The sequence below is a fragment of the Anoplopoma fimbria genome, chromosome 19, assembly GCF_027596085.1.
Source record: "Anoplopoma fimbria isolate UVic2021 breed Golden Eagle Sablefish chromosome 19, Afim_UVic_2022, whole genome shotgun sequence".
Classification (NCBI taxonomy): Eukaryota; Metazoa; Chordata; class Actinopteri; order Perciformes; family Anoplopomatidae; genus Anoplopoma; species Anoplopoma fimbria.
In genome coordinates this window covers 7,136,744-7,161,230 of record NC_072467.1, presented here as the reverse complement: position 1 = coordinate 7,161,230, position 24,487 = coordinate 7,136,744, and the positions used below count along the sequence as shown (strand labels likewise).

The window sequence follows — 24,487 nt, the reverse complement described above, 5'->3', positions numbered from 1 at the left end:
TAATGTAATGCATCATGTGTTATCCACCATAATGGAATCAAAGGGGCACTTTTGCAAGAATATAAAATATATATATAAATATAAATAAAAATATATAGTATATATATATATATATAAAGTGAAAATAACTATATATATATATATATATATATATATATATATATATATATTATATATAATATATATATATATATATAGTTATTTTCACTTTATAATATTCCGAGTAAATGCCCTTAATTTGAAACTATTGACCGGAAACTGTTGTATGTTTGTTTCCCGCATGGCTTGACACCAGCAGACCTTTGCTGAAGGGGACTGACGTTAGAGGATGAAGCGCTCGGTTGTCCATCGTATCAAAATCGACTACTAAATCGCCTGTAAGTTGTTTTCACATTGTCTTTCATTTTTTTTGCCAGCCTTTTGTGACATTAATATGTTTTTGGTAAAGGATGCAACAAGTGGAGACAAGTTTGCTCACAGCGCTGCACCTGCAGCCCGATGACAGACGGGCGATGCACTGGGATCACGTTACGAAACTTTTCTCACTGACTCTGTTGTGTAACTTGGACATGTTGCGCTTCACTTTGTCGACAGACTTTTGACCGACGTTTAATCGGCCTTGTTGCTTTGTATATGTATGCAAATATTGTCAAAAAGTGGTCGACTAACGTAAATGATCTAAGCGACTTTAACACGAAAATAAGTTCAATATTCAGTTATTTTGTGGTAACGTAACCTGTTCCTCCATGTAAATAACTGTAACTCTAGTTTTGATTTGTTACGCTAAAGTAAAGTAAAGTAAAGTTAAATGATAATTACAATAATACATAATCAAAGCGATTAGCAGCAGCAACAACAACAACAACAACAACAACAACAACAACAACAACAACAACCTACATCTACATCCCAAATAGGCTAGTGATTAAAATCATCATTATCATCATTATCATCATCTGCTTGTCAAATTGTGTAGGGATTTTTTATGGAAGTAGCAATTAAAGAGAGTTTTATAATGTTTCAAAACACCCATCATTTGTACTACACAATCAAATTGTTGGTAGTTGAAGGAAGTGGTGTTAAGTGCATATTAGCTGCCCTGCCAGCCATTGTTAAGTCGTTTTTGAGAAAACCTTCCTGGTGCAAGTTAAGCACATTGATTTATATATTGAGGAACTTGTCATTTGACTCACTTATGATAATGTGGCAGTACAATACATTTAGATTTCTTACCATATCTTCTGTTATTAATGTCATTCTCACATTTACTGTAGAGCTGCAACTAGCAAATATTTACATCATTGGTTAATCTGCCATTATTATTTTTTACATAAACCGATTAATTGATCCTCGCAAACCAAACGCTCAAATCAAAGAGTGTTGGGCATGTTTACTTGATAAATATTTGAAATGTTAATTGATAATCTGAGATAAATGCTTCTGTTGATTGAAATATTGAGTTATTGTTTAAGCTTTACTCATATTTGTCCCCCTTTTTTATACATACAGTATGAGCATAACTTGACTAACCTGAAGATGTAATGCTCCACCCCGAAACACCCCAAGCAGCATCGTTTGGGGTGGAGTAGGCCTAGTATTTATTTACAACACAGGTACTGAATGCACACATGATGAATACATACTTTTTGTAGGCATTCAGAATATTATCATTGGAACATTCATCAATGTTTTTTTTACCATGCATCCTTGTTTATCTGTCTAGCTGCTCTGTTCACTTTTTGGTCTGACTTTTTTTTTCTTCCGTTTCTTGTTTGTCCCCGTGGATCTGTCTGTTGTTTGTACTTTCCCCATTTCTCCTCTGTTGTTTGTACCTTTTCACTTTTACTTCCTTGTTTTTTTTTATGATGTTGTTTTCTTCCCTTTTCTTTATTTTTCCCACATCATTGTTTGACCACAAGTGTCCTCTTTACGTCTTTGTTATAAGCATTTCATACATTTATTTATGTCTTTGTAACCCATAATGCTTTCCCATTAGTATGTGGGGTGTTCCCTGTATAATTGATTTTTGGAGTCATTTTCGATGGATTAGGTGAGATAATGTTTATGTTTGAGTAAATCTTGGAGAATAAGGCTTAGATATAAAGCTGTTGTGCTATATTTTTGTTATTGCCACATGCAGCAAAATATCCGATAGTCAGTTCTATTTGATAGTTGATCATCATCAAAACACTCCTTGAGCCTGGTAATAGCTAGGAGAAATTACAGTTAAAGAGGCAAATATTTCTGATTCTGTGAGTTGATTTAGTCTTGCAGTCACAATGTATTTAGAATTTTCCTCTAGTGTTTAATGAATTTTTAATAATACTGGAATACAATGAAAGTTGGATAAAAAGTTCAACGTAAAGTGTTAGTTGCAGTTGTCTCCTAATGTCAAATACCCAGTATTGAATCACATATTTGGCTTAACGTATTATAAGAATAAATATAGCCTACAGGCTGTGTTTTGAATTTTTTCTCTTCAGTTTTTACTAGGCCTAGATGCAGAACGGAAAGGAGAGTGCAGTTTAGTGAAAAACAGAGCAATTTGCACACTGTAAATTATCGTCCTCCATCTTGGGAGGCTGAATGTTTTCAGTATCATTTCACTATAAGGTCTAATCTCCAGGTTGCATGTTCCATCTGCAAGAATATCCAAATAATCTGCAGTAAACCCGCAGCCAGAATGGTCCTATTGTCTATTGACAAGCTGATACAGGATTGTTAATCCTCAGGTAGTCCTCTCAATTACCTTTTTTTTTAAAGAAATCAATGGAAGCTTAGACGTGTCATTGCTGTCAATGCGTTGGATACTGCCGGGTTTGTCACCTTCTCTTGCCCCTAGCTCATCAGCTCTCATGTCACATTCACGCCGTGGAGAGGTGATTGGGCTTCTTTTCACTTGGTAAATGCATTTCTGCCTGCCACAGCTGAAGTAGGGCAATTTACTGTCTCTGAGGCGATGTGTGATTGCGATTAAGTGTACAGAACATTGCTAAGAAATTGATACGTGTGATTTCAGCAATAAACATGTTGCCTTACATTGGTAGACTGCATTGTCTCATTGTTCTGTTGGGAATGTACGCTGGCTAGCCTCACTGCAATTTAGTTTACTACCCTGGACAGATGCCAGTATGGATAGTTAAAACATGATACACTGCACATTCAAAGGGATTATTATGATTTTGTGACTTGGGGGGGCGCAAATAGCTAAAATAAAATGTTTAAATATTTCTCTCCTTGTTCAGGATGCTTAAAGATGACACTAACCTGGTTCTCAAACTGAGTAGGATCAGCCAAAGGGTCGTAGGATGATTTTAGGGGTGCAAAGATTAATAGAGTGCTGCAAGGATGATGTATTTTTGTAGTCCAATCTGGAAGTTACTCTCTTGCATTGGTTCCCTTCAACTAAACTTTGAAATGAGGGAACCGGAAGTGCAAACATGCCAACTCATTTCTAGGTTTTAGCAGCACTCTATAGGGGATAACATGAGAAAATAACTTTCAATATGCATAAGCATTTTCAGGTCTCTCTTCACCCGTCTGCTTATATTCAATCAAACAAGTCAACTGGAAAAGGGATTTCTGCATCGCTGCTTGTTGCAGATGATGTGGCTCTGATGGCTTCTGTCGGCCACTCTGCTTTGCAAAGGGCTTGTCTGAAGGCATAAAGCATTTTATCTGCTATGTGTAAAGCAACATCAGGCTTGAGTTAAACATTGCCTTCTTAACTTTGTAAAACAAAATATATGAAATAAATATATAGATATAAATGTATTGGGTTGTCATGAACAGATTTCTGTTGTATTTTCTTCTTTAGTGCGCTTCATCTCTGCAGCATAAAACCCAACGGTTTCCAAATCCAGCTGTTTTTGACATGTATTGGGAATGTGTCAATATGTTTTTTAAAGACCTGGAGATAAATACTTTTGCAATAGTTATATTAGATTCAATTAATTAGATTTTCTTTACTGCATTTCTGTTGTCAGCCTAACTTTAAAAAATGTCCCCACTAACTAAAAAAAAATATATATAAAACAACAACCTACATAGAAACAAATGATCACAGTTCATTGGTCTGTTATAATACGAACGAGTTCTAGCATCTAACAGGATTATCTGATGATAACAAGTAGGGTTACTCAAACATATAAAAGAACTTGTGATTCCTTATTGATTTTACAACATAAATTCACTTCAGTGATAAATAAACTGTCACAAAGGTAAGAAGCTAACTTTAAAAAGTTATTTTAGTTATTTAGTGATGGTCGATACTTTATGGGTTGAACAGAGTGTAGGGAGGAACTTTGAATGTTTTCTACGCTCTGTATATAAATAGCCTAATATGGAAGTAGATAGGTAATGTCTGAGTGTGCCAGCTGGAGATAAAGCTGCCCCATTAGTTTCACACTGGGCCGCCCAGCTTTGTTCCTAGCAAACAGGAATAGGATAAAGTTTGGTAGAAAGCTGCAGTGGAGATAGGACTGTGAGCAGGATGAGGTGGTTTGTTCTTTCTTGCAGACATTATGGATTTTGATTTGGGGGTGATTTACATATACCACTTTACCTCTATTTCTCAATTTTTTATTCTTCATTCTGTCCTCCCCTCTTTATATCCCCCCTCTTTATCACCCTCCACCTCCCACCTCCCAACACCATACTTCTTTTATTTCCTTCCCTTCTCACTCCGTGTATAGGGAGTGGTGTTTTGGGCAGTCATGTGACTTTTTGTCTGAACACAATTGCCGGTGTTCGCCATTGGTCGATTTTCTTTGAAAGAGCGTTGGTTTCCCGGGTGACGGGGAATGGCGGCACCACTTCACTTTTCTCTGCAGCTGCCCCCCCCCCTCCTCTGTGCATTGCTCTGAGCCGGTCTCTCTCTGTCACTCTGTCTCTTTCACAGGCTGTGGTGGATCAGGTAGCCCGTGAGCACGACACACACAGACGGTGACGGGGTTGTGTTGCTCTTCCTCCTCTCCCTCTTCTTCTTTTTCATCGGGCGGGCAGTCACAGAGACCATTAATCTGCAGGAGGTGAGTGAAACAAATGGCCTTGTCTACTCAGAGTTAAGAGTTCTTTTTCAACAGAGTTTACACTTTTTGTTTCTTTTCTACTTGTGGATAGATTCGTTTTCAATACCGCAGGAGTCATACAAAGTAAAGGACATACTTGTCCTTGATTAAACAATGACTTATTGATTTAAAGTGAAGTATAAGTTAGTCTTTGTTTATGTGACACCTGCAGAAAACATGTTTAGAAAAATGCATGCTTAGCATTGTGGCCATATGTTATAAGATTAAGTGATGTAAACTGATGATGAATCTGTCAGAAATATTTTTCAGCATCAGAATGATTGTGCACTGTGATTACTAAGAACCGTGTGTGCAGATCGCATACATTTGTCATGGTATTGCTCCACGGTTGACTTGGGATGACTTTTTTAAATGTCCAACAGGATAGACCTTGACTTAAACCATGTGTTGATAACTCGGGCACGATGGGCCAAAGTTATTTCTCCGCTGTAACAAGAGCTGCACGGTAGGCCTTGTTCCTTTTTTATGTTCCATGAAAGATTCAACAGCTGTGTCAGCTCTCTGCTCCGCCCGTCAGGGCACAAACACAGTATGTGTTGTGTTTAGGAGTGGTGGGCCACTTTGTGAGGATTTTCTGGCATGGTTACCGTCCTGAAGTGGTGCCCTCTCCGCACACCCTTGTCGGGCTCCACCAACCAGGTGGTCGCGTCTGTGTTGGGTTACCGTGGCAACACTGAAAACGGGCACCTGCCCCTCCCTCAGGTGCACTTTATCTGATGACCTGAAGGATCCTTTGCACGCACACGCACACGCTCACGCTCTCATACACACACAGTGGCATCTGTTATAGCTGACACTTGACCCCTCACATAGACAGCGGACACATGAAAGGAGAGTTTGTCAGTGGCAGAATAATGTAATCATACATGGTGGTTAGGTTTACTGATTTTTGATGCTTATTTAACTACTGAATGTATAAAGCTGCATGGCCTTAAGTGGTCCCTCCATCCGCATACTTTTCATCACCTAGTTAGCCTCCCCTCAGGCTATACTCTTGTCCCTTTGTTAACAACAAAGCCATTTTTGTCTGGCTGTTGACCTTAGAAGACCACCTCATGCAGGTAAAAAATCTGGAGCCTCATTAAAGCCCTCAAGCAGTATGATGTTTTAGATATCCCAATTGCTTGTCTGTATTGAATGTTTGAAGACTCATGGAGCGAGCAGGATGCGGTGCTAGAGCGTGTGTCATTGATCCACGGCCTGGTATCGCGCAGCTGATGCAAGCGGGAGGAAACTGGCGCTGAGGCCTTGTTGTTGCTTCTGACAGGCTGCCATGATGTCACCACTGCTGACCCGACAGTCCTAACATTCCTGCTGATAGGGTTTTTACGCAGACGTGGAGGGGAGTATGTGGGAGATGTGTGGGAGAGATGAACAGACTTGCACGCATATGGCCTTTGTCTAAGCGCTGATTAGTAATCTGGCGTGTCCACCGACACACACACACACACACACACACACACACACTAATTAATTCAGTCTCATGCACATGCCCACGCCAGCACACACTCAGACCCTCTACCATCCCGGTAAAGATGGCGAGAATTAATCTCACCAGCCTCGTTAAAATTCAACAGGTCTTCAAGTGTCTGTACTTGAAGTCCTGTCGAATCCTTTTTTGCATTAATCCTCTGCTCAGAACTGAAAAGTCTGTTGTTAGAATGGTGTGATTAGAGAACTTTATTATGCACCGGTGTCATCATGTCTTTGTCTGTATGCATGCGTGCTTACATTTCTCCGTGTGTGTGTGTGTGTCTGTGTGTGTGCACTTATGGGTCATAATTGTAGCTACAAAAGACTTCCCTGCTATAACACAGCTAAAGCTTTCCTTTGATCCAGTAAAGCCACTGAGGGAAAGAGATGACAGCCCCGGTGCAGAGAAAGCTTTTAAATGCTGTTTTTCCATGCAGGTGTTTGGATAGCCCTTTCCCCCAGACACTGAGAGTGGAATAGAGGAGTATTGTAAACAGTGTTTTGACTAAATGGACCGAAAAGTGAGGTTGACATCTGAGTCTATATGGAGGACAAATGGGGAAGCAGTTAGATGTCTCACTTAGACAAATGGATGTAAGAAAACATTGTCAGACAAACAAACTCCAGGCGCAGGCGTGTAGACAGACAGACGGGGCTTCAGTAGTGCGTCCAGCGGCCTCTCCCTCGCTCTGTGTGAGGCTTACAAAGCTTTTGTTCACCTCCGACCCCTGACCTGCTCCCACCTGATGGCTCCCCTGTCTCTAACTTAGCATTTCCTGTGCATCCAGTGCCCCCCCCTCCACTAGCTTTTGTTTTTCACTGAGATCATCATTAAATCAGCAGTTCCAACCCCCACGCAGGCCAATATCTCATCTTGCCTCTCTCTTTGTTTCCTCGATCTCTCAGTGCACATGGCGTGCTTTGACCGGGGTTGTAGCCCGTGGGTTGGGTCCCCCTTCTGTCCGGAGAAATCCTCAGCTCAGCCAGGACCTGAGGCTTGTACGGAGGCCACTGGCAGTAGCGTCTTGTTGACTTTGCCCGTCTTTTGTTCCCTGGCTCACTTGCATTTCTTACATGGGAAAGACACAGAGACGAATGACGAGGCTGAACGGCAACATCCCATCCAACTTTGTGCATGAGTGAAAAGTTGAAGGCCCTAAGACAGTCACAGCTTCCTCTAAGTACCACTAGGCTGCAACCAATCTCCATTTATTGATAGGAACAGCACAGTGTGACACTAATGGTACAGTTTTATCTCAGAAGACATAGATTGACTATACATCTACTGTAGAAGTATATGATGAAAACAAACTGGCCTAGAGGGAATAAAGGAAGGAGATGAGACACTCTGAGGCACTAGTTAGCTACTTCCAACATGTCCATTTGAAAATATTGAAGGACAATGTTGCAGCTTATTAATTAGGTCCAAATGTTTTTCCTCTCTAAAAGAACATTTTCATAAAGTCCCTCAAAAAATTCAACTTGAGTGCATGTCAGAGGTAGACTTTCTTTTTGAATGGTGGTTACTTAGTCCTGAGCCAGTCTGGACCAGTTCTGAATAAAAAGAGTGCGGCCAAAATCCTGACAACTTGGAAGCTGCTAAAAGCCAATGGAGTGCTTTGTGAGTGAGATCTGAAGAGCATTAAAAAAAAAAAAGGTATTTTCTTTTCTTTTTATGTGCTTGGAGGAATGCAAAGTTTGTTTAGCTGCAGTGTATATGTTGATCCTTTTTCGCTTTGTACTCCCCTGTCATCTCTTTGTCCTCAGGTTCACATCGGCCATGTTTTTTCAGTACAGCTGTTGTTGTTTGTAAGGAGATGATATGGTGACATGCACTTGCTTCCAAAACACGAATCATCTTCTGAGCCAGGTTTTCTTGGATAAAAACAAAAGTCTTTGTCAGTTCTTGGCTTGGGATGTCCTATATTTACGTCTCAACAGTGCAATTACCTTCTCTGGTGAAAGCCAATCTCGCTTGTCATAATGATACACAGGACATAGCTTCACTACTGGCACAACAACGCTGTCCAGACCATAATGAGACAGCGATGCTATACTTAGGCATGTTTGGCAAAAACAGAACATTACTACCTTGCGATGCTTGCCATGAGTATGAACACCGGTGTCAACAAAGGTTCAGGATTTTGTAACTTGCTTGGGCTTCTAAAAAAAGAGCTAGCGTGGTCTGCTCTCATTCCATTCACTGTCCAGGCTTTAGTCTTGACCGACCTGTTGTCCACCTGTTGAAGTCTGTTTTTAGTGAAAGGCTGAATAAATAGAGAGAGAGGCGTAGGGGCTTCAACAGGGAATATGGGAAGGGGTGAGTGGTGGAACCAACTTAATGCTATTCATTCTTGGTGAATAATGGCCAACAAAGACACTATCAGCATGTATTCCTCTCACTCTGCTCCCCTTCACAGAACCTATTGAACTGCTGCCAGACCCAACCAGTATATTTCTCAGCCTGAGAGCCATCTTCCTGTCTCGTCTGAGTTGAGTTATGGCAGGCTCCCCACCTTCTTTTGGACAAATTTATATCTACTATCACTTGTTGAGGTATTAACTTTGTAGTAGGTGAAGATTGAAAGCAGTCAAGTAGCTGTTCAGAGTTTGGAGCTGGGTGCATTTTCTGCCTCTACGCATCAGAGACAAATGGTAAACAAGTTGGGGAGGATTCCTTCTTAAAGCGCAGGTTTTTAAAGGCTGTTTAGACATCGCTTTGTTTTCTTAAGCTTTCTTTGCTGAATGCAGAGGGAGGGTTGGAGGAGGAGGAGGAGGAGGGGGAAAGGGGGTTGCAAGAATGTTTGAGTCACGCAGAAAAAAGAGGGATGATATGTGGGGCTTGACAGGGGAGGGTGGGATGAGGGAGGCGCAGCGGTGGGAGGTGCCCTGAGGAATGCCTGGAAGGTGTCAGAGAAGACTGGGAGGCTTTTGGACTGATAATCCTCCACATCACATTACAATACCCTCACCCACCATTCTGATTTCAGCCCCGTTGTCTCTCCATCTTCAGACGTCCAAACAGATAAGGAGGACTCACCACATGTTAACCACTGCTTAGTCATGGATTACAAAAAAACGCCCTTGACAAATTAACTTGTGTTGGTCTGATGATGGACAAACACATGAACACTGAAGGGTAATAGTCAGTCCGGATCCATAAAGTGTACTTACTCCTCTGCTGCTTTTAAAATGTCACTCCTCCTTGGCACCTCGGCCTTTTCTCACTGTGGCCTCTAGTACCTAAGCAATGCCTCAGGAGGCTCCCCCCCCACCAGTGTGGTTCAAGTGATTTGTCAGACAACACAGCTCTTAAATGTGCCAAAAGCTTTGTTGCGTTATAGGCCGATCAGTAAAAACAGTTCACATGGATGTGAATGGACTCTTAGCGGGCCTCTGTGACTCATCCTGGCTAACAGCTACAGCATTCTACACAGTGGTCTTTGGTTTGCATGATTTAATTCCTCAAATTAATGCAATTAATTCAAGATGTCTATTTTGGGAACATCTGCTTTATACAATGTGCTCGCTGGTTATTAGGCGCTGTGACAGCATGTCCTCATTAGACTGATCAGAATACAATCTGAGGTCAGATAAAGGCAAAGTAAACACAGTGATGAAGTGGGTATTGTGGTTGTTTTTCTGCCACTGAGTTCTAACACATTTAGTGCATTTGTTTTAGTATTTATTACAAATAAATACAAAAAAATTTAATTACAAATTAAAGTTATATTTGTATGGTCAAAAATTCTCAGACATAAGTAGCCATGGTTGCAGAACAAATAACACATTGACCAGAAAGATTTGTGAATTTTGGGTTCAAATGACCGATATTGGCTTATCAAAGATGGAGTGCCAAAGATATTTTTCAGTTAGTTTACAGACCGGGATATATATCATAGTTTATCCACCAGAAAAAAAGGCGACAAAAATATTTCTTAGCTGTAAACCGTCCCGCTCAAAACATATCTTGGTCAGTGTGTTTAAAAAGCAATCAGATCTCATATTGATGTCGTCTTTAAAGGTGCTTAAATATCTTAATTTAATATCCCTGATACCTTTCAGGTTCAAGGCTTTTTTTCTTATCCAGGGGCATTTTCATTTTCTAATCTGACAGTCTGATACATTGCAATCTTACAGTAGCCGCTGATAACAGCAGACGTTTACTTTGCTGTATGCTTATTTATGGGTTTACTTGTCTTTGTCATTTAGTCTGCGGGCTAATATTTTTTAATATTTAGTGTTTTACTCTATTCTGTATCTAGGTATAGCTAATTTGTTATTTTCTATAGGGACAGTACATTCTAACTTTTTTTTTTTTTACATTTAGAAGATCTGTTTGGTATCGGGTCCATTTTGAGTGGCGAGTCTGTAGTTTCAGGTTTACGGGGGATGGTAAGGGTGAAATCGAAAAGAGGCTGATAATGGCTCAAATCTAAGATTCAGGGAGATGTGATGATAGAGAGAGGAGGGGTTTCAATAGAAAAACAGGAGTCGGCTCATGCTAAGTTGCTCCTACACATTCTGCCTGACCCATTGGCCACGCATGTCTTAGCTCTGTGTTTGTGTGTGGGAGGGGGCTGTGGAGACAGAAGCTTCCGGATTGTGGCATTGTTTTATGATTGAATGTTAAGTAGCAATAATTGATTAGGCTTTTATTTTGTACATATGTCGCTCTGGTACAGGGTTGTCAGATTTAGGTTGCTTCATCCTCTCATTTTCCCACAGGGCATTATCCAACTCAAACACAGACACACACGCAGACTCTCCAATTGCACCTGGTCTGCCGGACTATGACCTCATTCCAGGAAAAGGAAGAAAAAATCACCTGACACTAATTTGTGTAATCAGCTGTTCATGTGACTGGAGGCCGGAGGGTGGATGTCTATGCCTCAGGTCATAGATTGTACAAACAGTAGACTCGTATGTAAATTAACATGCATGCAAAGAGTTCAAGTTTATTCTGCTCTTATCTCTGTTATCGCCATCTTATAGAGCAGCCCTTTGTGTCATCGGAGAATGAGGAACGCATAGAAAATAACTGAGGAAATTGATACAGAGCGAAAACGACAAAGCCAGAAGCACGCTTTCAACTACCTGAAAAAAGTGGGAGGTACCTGATCTGTCAGCCTGGAAAGAAAGGGTGGGGAGAACAAGAGTGAGAGAGGAGTGACTGGTGTTTCTGTGTGGGTGAGAGACAGAGAGAAGGAGGAGGGGTGTAGACAGAGAGAGAGAGAGAGAGAGAGAGAGAGAGAGATCCCTAGCAGTCTCTCAGATCTTGGCTGTGGTAAGGACACCCAGGAGAAGTGCATTCCTGAGGCAGCGAGCGAGGAGAAGGCAGTAAGACAGAGCGGAGAAGTCGCGACATCCTTTCTATCTCTCCGCGACCACGTCAGACTGCCTCCGACCTCCGGACTCTGGACTCGCACACTCCTCTAACACACTCACCTTCGTTCACTCGCTTCCTCACACACATACGGCCGCACAACCGGCTCTGCTGCTCCGTCAGAAGTGAAGGATTTCCCCCGAGTGAGCAAAAGAGACAGAGAGAGTCAAAAACAGAGAGAGGAATTAAAGACACAGAAGAGAAGGAGAAGATCCTCTCACTTGGTGAGTGTTAGAGCTTTCTTTTGGGAGATTGTTTGAATGTGTCCTTGCCTTTTTTTTTTATTTCAGCGTTGGGGAAGTTTCTCAGAAGTCAGACGATCTGTCTTTGGCTTTGACTTTGCTGTATGTTTAAAGCCTGCATTTACAGGGTTCTATTATAAGTCTGAGCTTGTGTGTGGATATTTTTTTTGTGATTGGCAGAGAAACAAAGAGAATCTCATGTTATGTCTTCGGGGAGCTGAACTGTGTCGTTACATGTACCTGTTGACACCAGACCCGCCACCCAAGTATTTCTGTTAAAAAAAAAAAAAAAAAAAGGACCCAAACCTGTTTGGGTGAAACTCCACTCTTTGGGCACTCGTTTTTGTTCCCCTTTTTTTTTTGTGTGTGTTTTTCTCTTTGCATTTGGATTACTCCCAGTGTGAGTCAGAGAGCCGGCCGCTATGTGCATGTTTTTTGTGTACACGTTTGTTGGACTACGAGAAAAGTGCAGGCTTTCTCTTGCACAGTTCTACTGTCAGACAGGCTGTTTCTTCTACCACCGTAGGATTAACGACACATTTATGGAGGGCATGAGCAGAGTTCAGCTCACTCGCTGCATGTTCCTACCTCATTTAGCTGTCTGCTACACATCTCAACTGCCAACACTACTGCACAAAACCACTCTAAGCCCTATTTAAACATTGACTCTGCGTTATGCGTGGCTTGCATCTTATTTAACATTTGCCGGCATGGTACGTGTCAGATAGTAGAAACTTGGAGCTCATTAGAAGTCTGTGTTTGTTATCCAATTGGGGCCATCGATTGGAAACCCCTCACCACCCCGGGGGAGGTGATTATTTTTGTTCCTGACTGACTGTGGGAGTTACACGGTTATACTTCATGTGTTATCTCTGTTGGTGTGTTTCACACGATGAACTGGGTTCCAGAGATATAACGTCATCATAATACATTGTTATAGAGGAAGGAAACCAAATGGACAACTTTGATTTAAGCATATATCATAGCTTTCACTTGGCTCACATTCATTTAATTGTATTCTATCATCCCCATTCAGTTTCTACCTCTCTTTCAGTTATATGTACCTGCTCTTGGTGATCCTTGTTTGCTCATTTAACTGTGTCAGGTGCTGATACTGACTCTGCATACCACACGCTCCCTAAGAAAACAGTAGTCTGAAGTATAGGACATTTATACTTTGAACCAGTAAAATGTAGAAAGTTTAGCATGTTTGCTTCAGCTACTTGATGGAAAGCAGAGAAGTGGTGATATAATATGTTGCTAAATGTCCCCTCTCTTTGAGGCACTAAAAATATAATTCCTAAAGCAACTATCAGATGGCAGAATAAAGACGTGGTTGGCAGCATTATACAACTTTCAGCTTTCTTTCAAGCCTTGTTTAGTTAGCACTCCTTTTCTATCTCCTTCCCTTTGTGTCTCCCTCACTGCCTATATTTCTCATTTTTCTATCACATGAATGAGCCCGTTCAGCATGGAGAGAGCCGAGTGTCCTCTGAGAGCCGTCGTGCCTTGTTCTCCGCAATGTTATTTTTACTGCTCTTTCACTGCTCGAATACACAGATGGGCTCCCCTCGTTTACTAAAATAGTCTGTCTGTCTGTCTGTCTGTCTGTCTGTCTGTCTGTCTGTCTGTCTGTCTGTCTGTCTGTCTGTCTGTCTGTGTCCCTGTCAGTGTGTCTGTCTGTCACTCTTCTCCCATGGCAAAAAAACGAAAGTCCACCCATGCACACCGAGATATCGCATGGGATTCTTGATGGGAATTTTCAAAGTCATTCTTCATGCTGTGAAGAGACTTAACTTCTTGCCGTCCTTATCAGGAGTGTTTCCCCCCCCCAACTCCTGCAGATGCACTCAGGGCCAAAAGTAATTGGAAACGCTATGACAGCACGTCAGCGAAATAATATGTTTGCATGTTTTGGATTGTGATCATTTTTTGGGAGGGCGGTTTGAACCACTTTCTCCCTCCCTCTGTCTCTTTCTTTCTCACGTGTTGCTCCGTCAACCACTCTTTCTACCTCTGGTTCTTTCCGTGCGTCCTTCCCCCTGCCTGTGCAATGTAACGGAAGGTAGTGCCGTGCTCTGCTCATGTCGGATCCATTAGGGATGAAAGCACACTGCAGTGATAAAAGATTGATCCCAGTCCTCCTTGCATCACATTCACTTCCTCACACCCGGCTCCCTCATCTTCCCTTACACCCCTACGTTTCTATCCAAAGTCAACCCAGTTTTCAATTTATCAAATCATCTGTAATCCTCTAAATTAATCATCCTTACCAAGTTTATGAAGGCACACTTTTCCCACAGGATTTCATAAAGGGGAACATTCTGTTTTTCTTGTGCGGGATGCTGTACTCATCCGGTTGTACAAACTTACAAAGTCTCAGTGATGCAAAGAAAATATCTTCCGTCTCGTATTTTCCGGAGAGTACATTTTTTAAGAAATACGACTGTTCCCTTCAGTCCCCAGGTGCCATTTGTTGTACCAGGAAGGGTATTATGTACTTGGCCAGCAGAACCAGAAGGAGACTGGCACACAGCCGAGCACACACACACACAGGCCTTACTTCACCTGTCATATCTGAGGAGGTAAAGACAAACACAACAGACCTGTAGTTTGTCAGCTTGGAGGCTATAATTACTGAGAGGGAGGGGGGGGATTGGAGAAAGAATTTCACCGCAGTTCCGCTTTTAGATCTTAAGACGTGAACCTTTCGAGAGCACTTGAGAACACATTGTTATGTTTTAAAATTGCAGAATTTTTGGACGGATCAGCAACAAGCATGTTAGCGTTTCTGATCCCAGCTGGAGGTTTTGAGAAACAAATACCTAAGGGAATGGATTTTTGCCAACTGAAAGCCATTCTACTTGTTTTTGTTTTCACTCAACCTTTTTAGGGAATGTTGTTGGAAAAATGTTAGTTAATTGAGCGGCACAAACATCCATAGTCTGAATCTTTCTCCAGTCATCCAACATGTGCAGGTCAGAGGTTAGATTAATCTAAGTGTGTCCTCAAAGAGTTAGTCTTCCTCGGGATATGTTCCCATTCCCAAATGAGTCCAGCTGTGTGTAAAGTTCACCTGAGTGAATGCTGTCATGTCCTGTCAGTTTGAACTTAAGCCTTCGTGGGTGTTTGCTCTGTCACGTCATCAAACCCAAAGCTTCACATTTCCTGTCCTTTCGTAACAGACTGAAACCTCTGGCAGGTTGTAGTTGCCGGGGTTTTAGACGTCTGTGTCTGTTTGTCCCTCTGTCCATGGCTCTCAATTCTACCGTAGTGATTGTAGCGCGGGTAAACATCTCTGCCAGCCCCCTGGGATGGTCATGTGACTGTGTGAGTGTGTTTGTGCGCATCCGTGGATGTGTGTGTGTGCGTGAGAGTGAGCAGCAGGTTGCTCCCCTGCTCAACCAGCCATGCCGTGTCGACTCTCTGCACACAGAGCTCTCTGGGCAGTAAATAACATGGTGCCTCAGCCAAGGGCCCCGGACAGGGCCAAGAGGGGGGTCAAGACGCCAGCAAGAAAGAGAAAATGTCTGCCTCTGGGCTCGGAGATACTAAATCAACAGACGGGAGAGGAGAGAGAGGCAGGTGGATTTGACAGATTCGTCCCTCACGCTGAGAGGCTTGTCGTTAGACCTGTCATTGAATGTAGATGTGTTTGATCAAGCACATTAGAAGCAAAACAAGCAAAGGGGAAGATGGCAGCTTCTGGTACACAACGCACAATGATGAGCAGAAGTGCACATATGCAGCAGGGCTTGGCAAGAACCAGAACTGCAATAATTTCACATATTTATTTGACAAAAGTACATTAGCAATAAATACAAATACATAAATATAAAATCTTCCCCAGGTTCTCTCTGACAACTTTCAGTTTACATTGTAGGATGTCCTGAAAGATCATATTATACATTTTCTAAATATAAAAGCATTAGTAATTATAATTTAACATGCTGCTTTGTTTTGAATGTAGGTGCATAACCAAGGCATGATGAGTTGGAAGCATGTGACCGTATTAAGGATGGGGGTTGTAGGAATGACCCAAATTCTGTGATCCTATGACACATGAAAGCCGTATTAAAGTGTCCCATGCACATCTTCTATCTTTACATTTAGATCTGTGCCACTTAATGTGCACATGATTGTACACGCACGACCACCATGCTTCCCACAACAGTGATAAAGAGTCCAAAGCGGAAACTTTTTTCATCCATAAAGATCAGCAGATAAGACGTACTCTCAGCTTCAGGTTACCCGCCTCTCTGCGGTTTAAGGTGCCATGTTTGACTCAGACCTGGGACCCGCTCCAAGACGCAGGTTTACTGAGTTGCCTGGGTGCCTTGGCAGAGTAAAACAACCAGGCTCTTACTCAAATGAACAGTACATGATGTCCTCCAGGTTTCACATTGAAAAGTTATCCAGATTATGCGGTAAACTTCCATCATGAAACAGGTCCTTTTAATAAAAGGTCTCAGTTATCGTCTTTACGAAACCGACCAATCTCTAGTAATTGTGTTGTCAGTTTTCATTTTGACAAATTCAAGGCTTGGTGTTCATGTCCATCTGCCGGCTCTTGAATATTCACTTTTTAACAAACGCTTGTCTTTGTGCTGTCTTGTCCAGCCTCCCCTTCATCACCCTTACTCCCCCTCCTCTCCCTTTGTGGTTCCCGAGGAGCAGCCGACTTATCTCTCATATTAAACTCAACAACAGCAGCCTTGTCAGTATTCAGCTGTGTGTATATGCATGTGTTTCCATACCAAAGATCCCCCAAGTGATATGGAGTCAGAGGAGTGAAATGCAGCTTTCTGGAAGATACCGTCTTGGTCCCGAAGGAGTTCCTAGGATGCCGGGAATCAGCCATAAATCTGCATCCTGCCCTTCTACCTTTTTCTTACACGTCTTGACTGTCCATACGTCCTCCCCCTTCCACTTCTATGATAGGCGTGATCGTTGCTTCTCCTCAGAGTAATGACAGGGAAAGAGGGAGCCGTGTGACACCTCCCCATCAGACTGTAAATCAGGCTTATTGAGAGGCCCACCCTAAACCTTGTGATCAACATGCAACAAAAACAGATTCCACCCTTTACTTTCTCTGTATTGTCAATGAGCACATTTAGGGCTGGGTATCAACCCTCAATACTTTTTAGGTATCAACCAACATGGTGCATCCAATTTTTTGGTCAGATTTGTAGTTCTGTTTGCTCATACTTTGTGATTTAAAACCAAAGCTTGCTCTACCTTTTTTTTTTTTTTTTGTCAAAGTTTGGAATTTGGCATCTCTATTCTAGAATAAGATACTGAAGAGTTTTGTTTTCTTTTGTTATGGTATAAACATTAGGGTTGAAGAAATTCCACAATATCCTGCCATATTTGCATTAACACCATCCTTAATGTGGTTTTATCCTCTTGCCAACATATATAAAAAAACACAACACTCACATTTCATTGATGTCTGTGGGGAAAAGATGCACTCTGCCTGTCCGCCTTTAGTAATAGTCCCTTTGTTCCTCCTTATACATGTTCCCTTATGATATCTTATTTCTTCCTTGTGTTTAGTCTGAGGGTTATTTCTATTTTTTCATTAACCAACCTCTTATCTCGGCTCCAGTCTCTGTTCTAATAATATGTTTCACTTATAAGATGTGGTTTATTCAGAATAGGACTCTACAATCTTGTGTACAATTCTTGAAATGGATGGGAAGTATGTTCTCAGTACAAAAGCTTTTATAACAGTATTCAGAGTTTCATGACACATTGTGCATTCCACATTGCTAGTCTGTTCAAACCCCCCCGGTTTAGACCTTATCGCAGCACAAACAACAGCATTTTTGTGGAATGAATCCCCTTTATGGTGCCGAAAAGACAACATCTTATCAGTCCGTAGCAGGGCTTTACATGCTGCCATAGGTTACCTGAAGGTCTGACACACACACATGCAGACTCCCGGTCTCTCCGGCTCCATGGCTGTGTTTTTACCTGTATCACTGTCTCCAAGGACCTGGTATGTCGAAACTCCCTAGGTAAATATTAGGTTTGTGTGAGAAGAGATGTTTTGCATAGCAGGCTGACCTTAGCAATGGAGTAACATGTTAATCCGTACAGCCCTGCGGTTTTCTCTCAAACTTCCCTTGCAGTTGTTCAAAGAACGTCACAGTCAGGAACGTCTGCTTTCAGTTTCAAAGTTGAGTCTAATCGTAACCAGAGGTGAATGGTTCACATTAGCCATAGCAGTAGTTTTGGGAAGTGCTTTGTAATGTCCGTGACCTCAGATTGATGTCTTGGCAGGACACTGGGTGGAATTCTTCTCTTTCATCTGTGAAAACATTCATTCAGCTTTTAAGTATGTGTTTTCTCTCTGTTGGAGTCACATATTTTTGTTGTAATATTACCTTTCCAACCCCTGCACAAGAATGTGCACCTGCTCTGTCCTGGATTAATAACTTTCTTTCACATAAGACTAAACTTTAGTCTAGTATATCTCTGTAGCACATGGTGTGACGGACTGAGCCGTGTTTGGATGATGTCAGTTTGTGTCATTGAGCTCTCTTGCATGACACTTTTCTTTACAGCAACACATAGATATTTGTTTCCTCAGGGCTTGCTAATGGCAATATCACCTTCAGCTCAGATAAAGACCGGCAAGTCTACATTGCATCATGGATTGCATGGAATTAAAGTATGATGAAACCAACACCAGTCTCACTCACTGACAAGTGCTTGGATTGAATGATGGATGTTTTATTGTGCACTATTTGAGTCCCTATTTTGGATTGTGCCTTGAGAATTTAAGTTTACAAAAAAAGGAGAAAAAAAAAACTGGAGTGAATAATTGATATGAGCAGTCATGGAAGCGGCCTTTAAATTACTTATGAGTTTAGCTTCAAACCTGTGACACTGAAGGCCGTGGCATTCCTGATTCCTCAATGACACATGCACGCAGGCGAGCAGGAAGTGAGAGCTGAGCCTCCGCACATGCACCTGCAAAAATAACTCCACTATAAATAACATGTGTTAGTAATTTTAAGGCTACTCATTTCCACTCACGTATGGTGTAAATGGCATCCTTGAAATTAGAAGGTTCACTTTAACAGTCATATGTTATTTTAGTGTCAAGTGAATCATCTTTAAGTTTGAGTCAGCCTGTCTGCCTTCTATCTATGTAACATGTTATTTTAGACGAGTGATAAGTGAATGCCTGTCTGACTGTATGTATGTGTGCATGTCCTTACTGCATAGCCAATATACGTGTATGTGTGTTCTCTAGTGTGTGTGTGTGTGTGTGTTCTGTGTACATATGAGATTGGCTGGGAACAGAGCAATGTCCTCCTTCCCTTGCAAGCATTGCTGAGTCAGGTCGGGAGTATATAATTACACGTGGGTGCCCATCAGCAGTCTGAGAGCCTTCTTCTCTGGCTCAACCAACAATACAAACTCCTGTACTCGCAGGGGGCAGCCTGCGGGCAGCCAAACCACTCACCCTGAGCCTAGCTCTCGGTATAGGCCAGCTCTGCCCGACCTTCCAAATGCTATGTGCAGTCCTGCATTAGCATTCTCACCATTAGCTGCCGGCTCTGTGGATGGATCCATGAGTCAGCACAAGCAAAATCCTGATCTAATGTACATGCCTCCGCTTGGTTTCCAGAATTGGAGGGAACAATAGAATGACGACATCCAAATCAAGTATGAGTAAGTCTTTCACTCAGTGAGGTTAATAATGTTGAAGTGTTTTATTGTGGCCAAGGGTTGTGTAAACTTTTGCAGCCACATGCTCAAAGGAGTGCCCCTTATTGCCTTTCAACGAATTTCAAAACTGATCCAGGGTTTATATTTTTCCGAAGCTAGAATAACAAAACTACATCCTAAGCATTTTCAAATATTGAAATTAAATAGAGATTCTTTCTCTCACGCCTTCTTCATTTCCATCTCTCTCTCGTGGTTCGGGCCAGGTTGCCATCTGTCTGTATGAGTGCTGCTGGTGATTCACGATGACTGGGATTTCACTCTGAAAAGTGCTGTTTTACACAGTGTGACTGAAGTGGTAGTGACAGCCACAGGTGATGGCCAGACTCTGAATGTGCCACGTCGAGGCCCGCTTCAGATCAACTAGAGTGTTCAACATCAACCTTTAAACCCCTCCTCAATCACCAATTACATGCACAGCGATTACACAGACTGTGTGTTTAGTGACTGTACATGAGATAAAGAAGTGACGAGTTGAATTATCCCAATTGTCCAGCCGAGATTTGAGTTACCAACTTTTTATTAGCAAGCCTGTTTTTGTAAATAATTGGTACCGCTGCCTATATTTGCCCTTGATTTAGAAACAAAGGTGTCCCCTGCAGTAATGAACCACTGATCCTCTCTCATTGAGATTTCACACTTGGACGAGCCAATCATTATAATGGAGAAGGCTGAAGGCAGCAGCGACAGATCCCTGTACGAAAGTATGACGACTAAAGCTTATTAGTGCTGTTTCTGATTCCTTTGCGCTGCGTCATTAGCATGTCAATAGAGGAGAGACACAGGCGGACGGGGGGCATTTTCAAAGAGTTGGTCGGTCACAAGCATTTGGATTTTGTTCCGATAAATATTTGCAGAATTAATGTGCTTTGAAAAAATGCATTATTCATTAGGTGTTGAGGCTTCAGTGAAGCTCTGTTAGCGAGGGAAACCAGGCAACCGTTCAGTCTAATTAACAAGCAGTATGTCTGGAGATTCTGCTGCAGCCTGGCCTTCTACTGTGATGAAGCAGCTCCATCACTGTCATAGCGAAACACAACATTCTACACATGCATACTTTAATGTCGGCACACAGATAAAATGTTATCTTGGCAGCGCAACAAAAGCACACGTAACCCAGTTTTCTTTTCAAATGTGGAGCAAGTTCCACAAACTACAAAGTGAACAGGACGCTGTTTGATGTTTTGTTAACACCTCCTAGACGAACTAAACCATCCAGTTGAGGCTTTATTGTTTTTCCAAACATTTTACTGCCTTGTCACACTATAAAAGCAAATTATCTCCTTTTGTGAGAGGCATGTGCACATTGGAAAGTTATTAAGTTTTATATCCCCCAATAGAAGCCCTCAGATTTTAGATCTGGTTGTTGTGCCCAGTGCACCACTCCCTCCTCTCTGACCACAGGCACTTGAGCCATGCTGATTATGACTTGTACATGGGAGTTATGGTGTTATGTGGCTCTTGGAGAATTAAGAAAAACATCGCAATGCTTTCCGAGTTACAATCATGAGCAGATAGAGACACAAGGCAGGGCCTGTCTGTGTTATTATGCAGTAAAGTGTCTCTCCAAATATGTTCTGTATTTGCCCCAGGACTAAGTTGGACCTAGCCTGCGCAGGTGTTTTGTACAGGGATTAGCACAGTTCAATCCTGGAAGCAATTTATACTTTAGAAAGACTTCTGATCTTTTAAAATTAGATGTGAAAGGGTCAAACAATACCTCGTGTACTGGGTAATACAAAAGTAACAATGTGACAATTCTAAAAAGCCTTGTTCATTAAAGTGCTATGTAGGGAAGCTTTTTAGAGCCCAAGGGCTGCAGCTGCAAAAGCTAGCTCATTATTAATAATGATGATGAGTTTTTTTTCTCAGTTGGTAGCTTCCAGCACCACCTGAATCCTTCTGTCCAAATGTAAGCAGCATAGGTAATGATAGAACCCTGAGTCAGATAAGTTGTTTTGGATGTGTTTTGAAATTATAAAAGTCACCTGAAACTCCTGCAAGTTTCAATATGATCCCAAAGATTGTGTGTGTGTGTGTGTGTGTGTGTGTGTGTGTGTGTGTGTGTGTGTGTGTGTGTGTGTGTGTGTGTGTGTGTGTGTGTGTGTGTGTGTGTGTGTGTGTGTGTGTGTGTGTGTGTGTGTGTGATCACACTTTTGTAGCAATAGTTTTAAGCAGGCATAAGACTTTTTTATCCCTGCTGTGTAATAAAGCAGTGACGGGGAATACCCAAGTGATTCAACACAAGTTTTCCCACAGAGAACCATCTCTAATTGCTGAAGCAAAAGGATAATTTTTTGGCATTATGAATAATTATTGCGCTGCGCTCAACTACGGGCATGTCGTGGACTTTTCTGTTTGTTTTTGGTCTCATCGGTCCTTGAACACATACACTGCGCTCACTTGGTAGCACTGGATGACGAAGAAGGGGGAGGAGGAATAAAGAACGCAAAACGGCAGGCAAAGGGAGGACAAAAGAAAGTATCTATTCTCCCTTTTATGAGTTTTATCTGTGGTAACATGTGGACACAGCAGAATGGCACTAAAAGCCGGCGTGGCACGGCAGACGACCCAGCGTTGCCAGGGGCCACGTAAGAGGCAACGCTGTCTGCTGAGTGTGGAACCGGGACAACAATAGTGTCTCTGCAGGACAGATGAGACCAGGCTGCTCGGTGCCAGCGTGTTACTGGCTCTTTGAGTGTTCGTGTTGTCTCTGCCAACCTGGACCAGAGTGACACAGAGGGCACAGCTTCACCCAGCACTGTTCATTGTCCTCTTAACAGCAAAACCTATTATGTCCACTTGAACCAGCCTGGGCCAGGGACTTATTCTCTATATTGATACTGACAGATACACAAACACACAGAAATACACCAAGTAGACACTGTTATCCCTATCAGTGGTTCAGATCTGAAGCACTGCATGTTGTACACTCTGCCCTTTACCCCTTGCCATTGTTCCCTAAAGTTCTGTTGCTGCAGAGATAGAACACTAATCACTGGAGCATAAACTCATAAAGTCTGCTGGCAAACACACTTAGACATACAGGCTCGTACATGAATGCAAGCAAACCCAACCTTTGACCATTGCGCTAGCATGACACAGAGCACTGTACTTCCTGTGCACACACACGCACACAGTACACACCCAGGAAGCATACTCTTCAGGTAGCCTAAGGGCTAAGGTGTTGAGAATTAATAACCTTACTTGTAACTCTTTTCCACATGTTTCTCAATACTGCTCATGACTAAAACAGAAATGAATGGTTCATCTTCAAAGGCAATGGAGGATGAAGGGTGTGTCTTTACAACTGAAGCATTTGTTCTTGCATGTCCGTTTTAATTTTTTTTATGCGTATTACTGTCTTACTTTTAAATTCTCACGTGTACTGGAAAAAACACAAAAATGTGTCTGCAGTGTTGCGGTTTTAGCATATTGACACGTATCTGTGCCAAGCTTGTCCAAAAAAGGCCCATTAATTCACAGCCCGACACTGTTGCTCACACAGGATGGCACACAGACGAGCCGAATCATGCCCAGGGCCGTGGTGCTAACCACTTTTTGCCTTGAGTCAAATTCAACGGGGAGCCGGGAGTCTGTTATTGAAGAGAGACAGACAGAGGCCACAGACAGGGTGATGAAAGACGCAAAGCGGGTTAGCTGGATGGGTGAGCGATGATGAGAGGGGAGAGAGAGAATGGCACATGGCTCCAATCACTGCACTTTTCTCTATCTGTCTTATCTGTCAGTCCTTCCCCTCACATTTACTCTCTCCCTTTCTCATTTGCTCGCTGTCTGTCTTCTCCACTGTCTCTCTTTCTCTCCCTTTCATCATACAGTATGACTAGTCTATTTTATTTATTCAATTGAAACTCCTCAAGTGGCTTCTTTGTAGGTTTGCTTGGGTCCAAGCCTGGAGTGTGTTATTTTTTGATTGCTTCAGTTCGCCGATTGCCGATTTTTTTTACATTTTCTTGATTTCATCCTCTGAGAGAACTTTTGACAATTCAGAGCTCAGAGTCTGAACTGAAACTGTCCTGTGCCATTTTGGGTGGTTGGGGCTGGCATTTCTTTTCCTCTTTTTTTAAAGGGTGGGGTGTAGAAGTGCAAGTGTTGTCATATGGATAAAATGATGCGTTCCGGATAACTTTAGTGGCTTGGATTAGAATGGGTGTGTGTGTACATAATGACTCAGTAAATGTGCAGAGCAGTCGGCAGCCCGTGTTTGTTGACAGAATTTGCATTTTGACTCAACACAACATTCTACAGTAGGCTTAGTCACCCCTTTTTGGATCGCAAATGTGTTGAATGACAGACTGTTCTGCAGAAGCTTCTGCCGTATTTTGAACATGATTTCAGACCCCTATCGTTGTTCAAAGCCGACGGTGATGGTAAACGTCATGATTCTGAGACTACATTTCACAAACAGTGTAAAGGTGCTTCTCCTCTATCTGTATTTCAATGAGAACTGACACAGGACTCCGGAGCTGCACTGAGAAAAAGGAGCTGGGTAAGGCGGATGTCTGGTTCTCAGTGCTGTTGTGCCGGTGACAAAG

At 42.2% G+C, this 24,487-nt stretch overlaps 1 protein-coding gene across 5 annotated transcripts in view; it reads left to right on the top strand.

The window, feature by feature from the left end:
• The first annotated feature begins 283 nt into the window (after positions 1–283).
• rassf7a (Ras association domain family member 7a) overlaps positions 284–24,487 on the top strand; it is a 33,186-nt gene continuing 8,982 nt past the window's right edge. Inside the window, exons 1-3 of one of the 5 annotated variants that reach the window (XM_054620765.1) lie at positions 284–377; positions 4,901–5,030; positions 5,453–5,535. The gene's annotated coding sequence lies outside the window, so the exon portion shown is untranslated. Of the gene's footprint in view, positions 378–4,900; positions 5,031–5,452; positions 5,536–5,773; positions 5,793–11,754; positions 12,174–24,487 lie in introns of those variants that run through there. The other 4 variants (XM_054620764.1, XM_054620767.1, XM_054620768.1 and 1 more) reach the window with 4 other exon arrangements.